Here is a 10,423-nt window from a genome sequence, read left to right on the forward strand (position 1 = left end):
AGCCTTTAAGAGAATGTAGTCAGTTGACCATGTGACTGTATGGACCAATCGCTACACAGCACGGGTTTCTTGAGTAACTGTAATTCTAGAGCTGGAGGTGATTGAAGAACCACACATGGTGTTAGGATCCTGTTCTTCATTCCAATCAACCACCAGTGTTTGTTCAGCTATTCGCTCTCTCTGCCTATATTGTTTCAAGCACCAACTAATGAGTTAATATCAAGGGCACAGCTCACATTCACTGGACAAAGCGAACCTGATAACCAAAAACACCACCTTCCCCGAGTGAAAATACAGTAGGAGGGGGCCCTTCTCAAGGAGACAGTTCTGCTGGGTTGGGAAGTTTCCCAACTTTACCTCCCTTTCTCCTCCACAAAAATCTGGTCCGGCCCCTCAATATCAACCCTCTAAGAACTTTAGATATATCTACGAGATCACCTTTCATTCTTCTAAGTCATAGAGAGTGTAGGCCCATTCTACACAACTTCTGCCATTGGAAAGCCCTGTCTTCCCAGGAATCAGACTAGTAAATCTCTGTTGCAGTTTCTCTTTATGAAAGTATATTTTCCCATAGGTAAGGAGACCAAAACAGTACACAATATTCCAGGTCTGGTCTCACCAAAGCCCAGTATAATTGCAGAAAGGTTTCTTTGCTCTTGTTCCAACCCCCTTGCAATAAAGGCTAACCCACCATTTGCCTTCCTAATGACATGCTGTATCTGCATGTTAACGTTTGTAATTTGTGTGTATGGACTCCCTTTCCACGATCACCTTTATTTATAGTGTAATATATGTAAATGCCTTATATTTCAAGAATAGTCTGCCCCACTATCGATTTTTATCAACATTTTAACTTAGTCCCATAAGACAGAGAAATATAATTACATTAATACTGCTCATGAAAAGGTTTCCAGTAATCTAATTAAGGTTTTGCCTGCCTCCTATTCGGTATCACACCAAAAACACTAACTCACTTACAGAATAAATATTGCAGTTACCATAGCATAACAACTACATCTTGAAAGTGAACTACAGGGACAAAGATATCCTCAGTCGCCCATAATGATTCTAGCATTATAGTCTGCAATTTTTTCCATTTATTAGCTTAAAAAATGTATTAAGTTGTAATTCATGAAAAATGTATGCCTGCATCACACCGTGTGACTGCTTTAAAAAACAAATCTTTTGTTAACCAGTTCCCAATTAACCTTATCTGCACTCAGATTATTTAAATAGAGAGTACGCATGTTTACTCATAATAAGGAACAATTTGCACAATACTACTGAGATCAATGGATACTCACAATTTACATAGTGTTCATCCTTAGGAAACAGTGATGACTGTTATTATTTAGGCTGCATAACCAAAGGCAGCCATGTGTAATGAGGCCAGGTGTTTCATGATATATCACACTGATTGTTGGTGGGAATACACAAAGAACAGAAAGCTGTACTGACAGGGAATGCTGAAAATGCATATCAATCTCCTCAATATCACCCAGTCCTGATGAAGGCTCAGGACCAAAATGGAAACCTGACTTTTGGTTTCAGATTTTTTTTTAAATAAATGATTCATTTTGGATGAATGGCATGATAGCAAGGCTGGCATGTATTACCTTTGTGAGGGGGGGCGGTGAGGCGGCTTCTTGAATCTGTGGGGTGAAGTTGATCCCGCAGTGTGGTAACTGGGCAGCTCCCGAATTTGACCCAATGACCAGGAAGGAATGTGGATATTCGTCCGTGTTGACTTGGGAGGGGAGTTTGAGAGGTGATAGTGTCATTTCTTTTATTTCAAACTTCCAGCATCCCTTTTATTGATATTTGCTTTATCAATCTGCACAAAGCTGATAATTAAATCCTGCCTTTCATCTTCTGTGCGTAAGGAAACGAACGCGAGGTGGTGAGACTCGTTTCGGAGAGAGTGACACAAACTAGAGGAAGGACTTCATTCATTAGTGTTTCATTGAGACATTTTTGATCAATGCAGTGGACCCAGAAGCAGATCTTCCTCAGATAAAAACGGATGTAAGTCAGCATGGCTCAGCGGTAGCACTCTGAGTCAGCAGATTGTGACTTACAGCTCCCACATCAAAGAATTAAGCACAAAAAGCTAGGCTGACACTCTGTCAGGACTGAGGGAGTGCTTCACTGCTTGATATGTCAGCTTTCAGATGAGATATTAAACCAAGGCCGTGTCTCATCTCTCAGGCTGATGTAAAAATCCTTATGGCACTATTCAGAAGATGAGCAGGGGAATTTTCCCCAGCAAAGTGGCCAATATTTATCCTTCAACAACCATGATTAAATCTAAAACAGAAAAAGAGTCATGAGAATTGTTCCAGGGATGAAGAACTTCAATTATCCAGAAAGATTGGAGACGTTGGGACTGTTATCCTTGGCGAAGATAAGGTTTAGGCGAGATTTGATAGAGGTGTTCAAAATCATGAGGTTTTTGGACAGAGGAGATAGGGAGAAACTGTTCCCATTAATGGAAGGATCAAGAACCAGAGGGCACAGATTTAAGGTGATTGGCAAAAAAAGCAGAGGAACATAGGACTTAGGAGCTGGAGTAGGCCATTTGGCCATTCAGTCCTTAGAGCTGCTTTGCCAATCAATAAGATCAGGGCTGATCTGACTGCAGTCCCAACTCCACTTTCCTGTCTGCCCCCCATAATCCTTGACTCTCTTGTCTATCAAAAATCTGTCTAACTCAGCCTTGAATAAAGTCAATGACCCAGCCTCCACTGCTCTCTGGAGAAGAGAATTCCGCAGACTAATGACTCTCTGAGAGAAAAACATTCTCCTCATTTCCACCTTAAAAAGAAGACCTCTTAATTTTACACTGTGTCCCCTAATTCTAGTGTCTCCCAAAAAAGGAAATATCTGGCCACTATCCACCCTATCATCCATTCAAATAGTCGCTTGGTAGTACAGAACTTGAGTATTGTTGAAAAGGGCAAGCTATTGAAGCTTTCCATCTTGCACTCATCAGTGCAGATCACAAGAATATCAAATCTCAAAGGAAACAACGATTTATGCTGCATGAAATTGGTTGGCAAGTGGATTCTGGTTGGTAGCAGTGCTAACATGGATAATGCACCAAGGAACAGTTAACTGCCAAGTTTTTTTCAAATTCAAACTAGGCAAGTCCACTCTGTTTGGTCAAGGCATTCCATGGGAAATGAGCAAGGACCACCCCCAAGCTTCTGCTTAATAGTTTCTACCATGAGCCACACTGTGAGCCAGACTGATAACCGTAAATTAGTTGCCAGTGCAATTCTTAGCACAATCAGGATTGTTTAATAAGTGTTGTTCAATTGTGTAATCACATCTAACATTGGACACTATGTTTTGAGTTTTGCAGGGGATGGTTAAGTACAGTGAGTACTCAACCTATTACAAACAACCGAAGGGTTGTGCTGTCTGATATGGTCCGCTGTTTGTTGGGACATACGGCCTACATATGTGCCATCACACCAGCACTGAAATTCATATACCACATTACCCATTTGTGTAGTAGGCAGAAAGCCCTTTTGGCTTGATGGCAGAACCCTGTTATTAGTTAATGTGGGCTGAGTTGCTACTGCATAGTAGCAGTATGAAATGGCTAGCTTCACCTGTTGCTCAATGTTTTGAGGCACCTTTACCTTCCAGGGCAGACTTGGCACTTTTCAGGACCAAAGCGGCAGCCTTAGGCCCATTCATGAGTTTGCATGATATACAGCGAGAAATAATCTGATTGGGGTAGCCATTATCCCACAGGATAGCTTTGATTAAACAAAAGCTTAGCTGTTAACTGTTCCCTGGTACACTCTCCATGGCAACACCTCCACCACCTTCATGTTGTCCTCCAAGTCACTCATGATCCTGACATGGAAATATATCACCGCTCCTTCACTGTCACTGGGTAGAATTCTTGAAGTTCCCTTCTTAACAGCACTGTGGGTGTTCCTACAACACATGGACTGCAGCGGGTCAAGAAGGCAGCTCACCACCACCTTCTCAAGGGCAATTAAGGATGGGCAATAAATGATAGCCTAGCCAACGATGCCCGCAACCTATGAACAAATATATTTTAATAAGTCCACTTGTCAACCTCTCCTCAAGCAGTATAAATTGCTGTTATCTTTGAAATTTGATATTCTTACGATTCTGTCCTGACGAGTGCAGGATGAAAAGCTTTGACAGCATGTTCCTTTTTTCAGCAATAGTCAAATGCCATAAATTCAGTCCCTTTATTTAAGTCATTGATAAAGATTGTAAATAGTCAAGGCCCCAACACTGATCCCTGTGGCACTCCACTAGTAACAACTTGTCAACATGAAAAAGACCCATTTATCCCTACTCTCTGCTTCCAGTTGCTAACCACTTCTTATCCATGATAATATGTTAGCCCTATGCCATGATCTGGTGCCTATTCAAATGCCTTTGGGAAATCCAAGTCCAGATTCCCCTTTATCCACCTTGCTTGTTGCTTCCGCAAAGAATTCTAATAAATTAGTCAAACACAATTTCCTTTTCAAAATACCATGTTGGCTCTGCCTGGTCCCATTATGATGTTTTAAGTATCTTGCTACAACCTTTATAATGGATTCTAGCATTTTCCCGATGACAGATGTTGAACTGACAGGTCTATAGTTTCCTGCTTTCTATCACCCTCCTGAACTTTGCAATGGCAACAGGAGGAACATTTTGTTTATGCAGCAAGTGATTGTGATCTGGAATGCACGGCCTGAGAGTGTGGTGGAGACAAGTTCAATCAAGTCATTCAAGAAGGAACTGGATTATTATCTGAAAAGGAAGAATGTGCAAGGTTATGGGTAGAAAGCAGGGAAAATGGCTCCAAGTGAATTGCCCGTTCAGAGATCCAGTAAAGGCAAGATGGGCTTAATGGCTGCCTTCTGTGTTGTAACCATTCTGTGATCCTATGGAGAGTGAATCTAATCATCTCCTCTTGGATATTCAATGGCATTACCATGGGCTTACTTAAGTGGACCAGCCATATAAATACTGTGGCTAAAATCGTTCAGAGGTTGGGCATTCTATGGCAAATGACTCATCTCCTGACTCCCCAAAGCTTTTCCACCATATACAAGCCACAAGTCAAGAGTGATAGAAAGAAGCAAGACCTGTGTTTATATAACACTTTTCACAACCACCAGATGTCTCAGAGCACTTTACAGCCAATGAAGTACTTTTGAAGTGTAGTCACTGTTGTAATCTAGGAATCACAGCAGCCAATCTGCACACAGCAAACCTCCATAAACATCAATGTAATAATGACCAAATAATCTGTTCTTGAGATGTTGATTTAGGGATTAATATTGGACAGGACATAGGGGATAACTCCCCCTGTCCTTCTGTGAAAAAGTGTCATGGGATCTTTTATATTCACCTGAGCAGGTTAATGGCACCTTGATTTAATGTCATAAGATCATAAGACATAGGAGCAGAAATTAGGCCATTCAGCCCATCGAGTCTGCTCCGCCATTCAATCATGGCTGATAAGTTTCTCAACCCCATTCTCCCGTCTTCTCCCCATAACCTTTGATCCCCTTACTAATCAAGAACCTATCTATCTCGGTCTTAAATACACTCAATGACCTGGCCTCCACAGCCTTCTGTGGCAATGAATTCCATAGATTCACCACTCTCTGGCTAAAGAAGTTTCTCCTCATCTCTCTTCTAAAAGGTCTTCCCTTTACTCTGAGGCTGTGCCCTCGGGTCCTAGTCTCTCCTACTAATGGAAACATCTTCCCCACGTCCACTCAATCCAGGCCTTTCAGTATTCTGTAAGTTTCAATTAGATCCCCCCTCATCCTTCTAAACTCCATCGAGTATAGACCCAGAGTCCTCAAATGTTCCTCATATGTTAAGCCTTTCATTCCTGGGATCATTCTCATGAACCTTCTCTGGACCCTCTCCATGGCCAGCACATCCTTCCTGAGATACGGGGCCCAAAATTGCTCACAATATTCTAAATGTGGTCTGACCAGAGCCTTATAAAGCCTCAGCAGCACATCCCTGCTTTTATATTCTAGTCCCCATCTGAAAGCTAATACCCCGAACACTGTAGCACTCCCTCAGTACCTCACTGGAGTGTCAGCTCGGAGTATTTTACTCAAGCTCTGGAGTGCGACTTCAACCTGGAATGTTATGATTCAGAGGCAAGAGTCAACTAAGCTATGGCTGGATAAGCGCATCACTACCATCACCCAAGAGGCTTAATGATATCCAGAACTAAAAGCTCATGGTGTAGGGAGTAACAGATGAGCTGGTTTGGCTGGCTGGCTGAAAACAGAGAGTATACATGAATAGGTCTTTGTCCGATAGGCAGGATGTGAGGAGTGGAGTCCCAGAGGGGTTTGTGCTGGGGCCTCAACTTTTTACAATTTACATCAATGACTTAGATGCGGGGCACGGTAGCTAAATTTGAAGATGACACAACGATAGGTAGGAAAATATGTTGTGAAGAAGACATAAAGTGTTTGAAGATGGATATAGATAAGTTGAGTGATTGAGCAAAAATCTGGCAAATGGCGTATAATGTGGGAAAATGTGAAGTTATTCACTTTGGTAGGATGAATAAAAAAGCAAAGGATTACTTAAACGGAAAACAACTGCAGAATTCTGAGGTGCAGAGGGATCTAGGTGTTCTCATGCATGAGTCACAAAAAGTTAGTAGGTACAGGTACAGGAAGTAATTAAGAAGATTAATGGAATGCTGTCCTTTATTACAAGAGGAATTGAACATAAAAGTAAGGATTTGACCCCACCAGCCTCCGCATTCAAAGGATCATCCTCCACTATTTCCGCCAACTCCAGCATGATGCCACTAACAAGCACATCCTCCCTTCATTCCCCTCTGTCAGCATTCCGTAGGGACCGTTCCCTCCGGGACAACCTGGTCCACTCCTCCATCACCCCCAATGACTCAATCCCCTCCCACTGCTCCTCCCCATGCAATCGCAGAAGGTGCAACATCTGCCCATTTACCTCCTCCCTCCTCACTGTCCAAAGGCCCAAACACTCCTTTCAAGCAAAGCAGCATTTCACTTGCACTTCCCTCAATTTAGTCTACTGCATTCGCTGCTCCCAATGCAGTTTCCTCTACATTGGAGAGACCAAAAGCAGACTGGGTGACCTCTTTGCGGAACACCTTCGGTCTGTCCGCAAGCATGACCCAGACCTTCCAGTTGCTTGCTATTTCAACACCCCATCCTGCTCTTATGCCCACAAGCCCGACCTTGGCCTGCTGCATTGTTTAAGTGAAGCCCAACGCAAACTGGAGGAACAGCAGCTCATCTTCCGACTAGGCACTTTACAGCCTTTCGGACTGAATATTGAGTTCAACAACTTCAGATCATGAACTCTCTCCTCCATCCTCACTCTTTTTTTAATCCCCTTTTCTCAATATTCATTTTTACTTTTTAGGTTTTGTTTTTTCCACTTATTTCTATTATTATATTTTAAATTTATTTTCATTTTTTTTCATTGTTTTATCCCCACCTTTTTACCCTATTTTCAGTCTTTTTCCCACCACTGCCCCTCCCCCCCACCCCACCCCCACAAAGGTCATCTATCACTTGTTCATGTTGTTCTTTCCAGAGCGATTACTGTTGTCCGGCTATAATCACATTCTGCTTTCTATCCTTAATGTTACTATCAGCACCTCCTTTAGCCAGTACCACCGCCATTAACACCCGTTTGACCGTTTGTCTACGACATCTTTGGCAATCTCTTCTTTGCCTCCACCTATCGCCAGCCCTCTATCCAGCTTCACCTACTCCACCCCCCTTAAACTGTATATATTTCACCACATTCCCACTTCCCTTTAGCTCTGAAGAAGAGTCATACGGACTCGAAACGTTAACTCTGTCTTTCTCCCCACAGATGCTGTCAGACCTGCTGAGTTTTTCCAGCATTTTTTGTTTCTGTTTCAGTTTCCCAGCGTTCCCAGTATTTTGCCTTTAAAAAAGTAAGGATGTTATGCTTCAGTTATACCAGGAATTGGTGAGATTGCATCTTGAATACTGTGTGCGGTTTTGGTCTGCATATTTAAGGAAGGATGTAAATGCATCAGAGGCAGTTGAAAGATTTACTAATTGATACCTGGACTGAGCGGGTTGTCTTATGAGGCTAGGTTGGACAGACTGGGCTTGTTTCCATTGAAGCAAAAACAGAAAATGCTGGAAAAACTCAGCAGGTCTGACAGCATCTGTGGAGAGAGAAACAGTGTTAACTTTTCCAGTCCATATGACTTCTTCAGAGCTAAAGAGAAGTAAAAATGTGATGGAATTTATACAGTTTAAGGGGGGCCCCTTATAAATTTCACCGCATTTTTACTTCTCTATAGCTCTGAAGAAGAGTCATACAGACTCAAAACGCTAACTCTGTCTTTCTCTCCACAGATCTTGTTAGTCCTGTTGAGTTTTTCTGGCATTTTCTGCTTTTGTTTCAGATTTCCAGCATCCGCAGTGTTTTGCTTTTATCTTAATGTTTCCACTAGAGTTTAGGAGGATGAAGAGTGATTTGATTGAAGTATATAAGATTCTGAATAGTCTTGACAAGGTGGACGTGGGAAAGATGTTTCCTCTTGTGGGTGAGTCCCAGAATAAGGGGGCACTGTTTTAAAATTATAGTGTCACGCTTATAGGACAGAGATAGGAGAATTTTTTTCTCTCAGAGGGATGAGCAACTTTGGAACTCTGCCTCAGAATGCAGTGGAAACCGGGTCACTGAATATCTTCAAGGCAGAGGGAGATAGATTCTTGCTATGCAAGGGAATCAAAAGTTATCAGGGGTAGATGGGAATGTGGAACTCAAAACACAAACAGATCAACCATGACCTTATTGCATGGTGGAACAGGCTTGATGGGCTGAGTGGCCTACTTCTGCTCCTATTTCATATGCTTGTGCGACTAAGAACCTGTTTGATTGGCAGCCCATTCACCACCTGAAACATTCACTCCCATGGGCACACAATGATAACCGTGGTTACCATTCACCAGATGCACTGCAGCAACTCGCCAAGATTTCTCCAACACCACCTTCCAATTCCACAACTGCGATCACTTCGAGGAACAAGGCCACCAGGTACAAGGGAACACACCACACCACGTTCCCCTCCAGGTCACTCACCATAATAATTTGGAACCATATCACTGTTCGTGGTCACTGATAGGTTTCCATGGGCAGAATTTTCTGCCTGTCGGGTGGGTGGAGCTGGAGAGGCCACGGGTGGACGTGGACCCGATCGGTGCCCGTGATTGGGCCCCTGCCGCCATTTTATGTGGGCGGGCCAATTAAGGCCTGCCCAGCGTATTTGCCGAATCTCGTGAATAGCGGGAGTGTGTGAGCTGCGGTGGGCGTGCACAGGACACTGGGTCCAATGGTGACCCAGGAGTCTGTTTAAAGGAAGGTCTGGCAGCCTCCTGTAGGCTGCTCACAATGCCTACGTCCTGGTCACACCACAGGGGGTCAGCTGAGCAGGGCCAGGCTGCAGGGTCAGCCCCAGGAGCAGGGCCAGGCTGCAGGGTCAGCCCCAGGAGCAGGGCAGGGTCAGCCTCAGGAGCAGGGCCAGGCTGCAGGGTCAGCCCCAGGAGCAGGGCCAGGCTGCAGGGTCAGCCCCAGGAGCAGGGCCAGGCTGCAGGGTCAGCCCCAGGAGCAGGGCCAGGCTGCAGGGTCAGCCCCAGGAGCAGGGCCAGGCTGCAGGGTCAGCCCCAGGAGCAGGGCCAGGCTGCAGGGTCAGCCCCAGGAGCAGGGCAGGCTGCAGGGTCAGCCCCAGGAGCAGGGCCAGGCTGCAGGGTCAGCCCCAGGAGCAGGGCCAGGCTGCAGGGTCAGCCCCAGGAGCAGGGCCAGGCTGCAGGGTCAGCCCCAGGAGCAGGGCAGGCTGCAGGGTGTGGCCCAGGAGCAGGGCCAGGCTGCAGGGTCAGCCCCAGGAGCAGGGCCAGGCTGCAGGGTCAGCCCCAGGAGCAGGGCCAGGCTGCAGGGTCTGTCACAGGAGCAGGGCCAGGCTGCAGGATTGGCCAGCGGGGGGGCCAATGCGCCCCTCGTTTTTCTGATGACTGCCTTACTGCCCTCCTCGAGGAGGGGGCAGCACGACGGGAGATGTTGGTCCCCCAGGGTGGGAGGAGGAGGCCCCCCCACGTGAACAAACGTGCCTGGGAGGAGGTGGCAGAGGTGGTGAGCTCCCGCGATGTGGTGCGGTGCACCTGGATCCAGTGTCGTAAGCGCTTCAACAATCTGTTGCGCTCTGGAAGGGTGAGGACCATGTTGGCATTGGGCATTTAACCCAGCAGGTAGCCTTAGCCTTTGAGGGACCACCCCCCCGTCTTACTGTCGTTACTGCATTGACTCATGTTGGACATTTCTCGTACGCTGGGTGATCAAGCAGATAGTGTCCATGCTTACATCAGCCTGA

The sequence above is a fragment of the Cetorhinus maximus genome, chromosome 10 (genome assembly GCF_964194155.1).
Source record: "Cetorhinus maximus chromosome 10, sCetMax3.hap1.1, whole genome shotgun sequence".
NCBI classification, from domain to species: domain Eukaryota; kingdom Metazoa; phylum Chordata; class Chondrichthyes; order Lamniformes; family Cetorhinidae; genus Cetorhinus; species Cetorhinus maximus.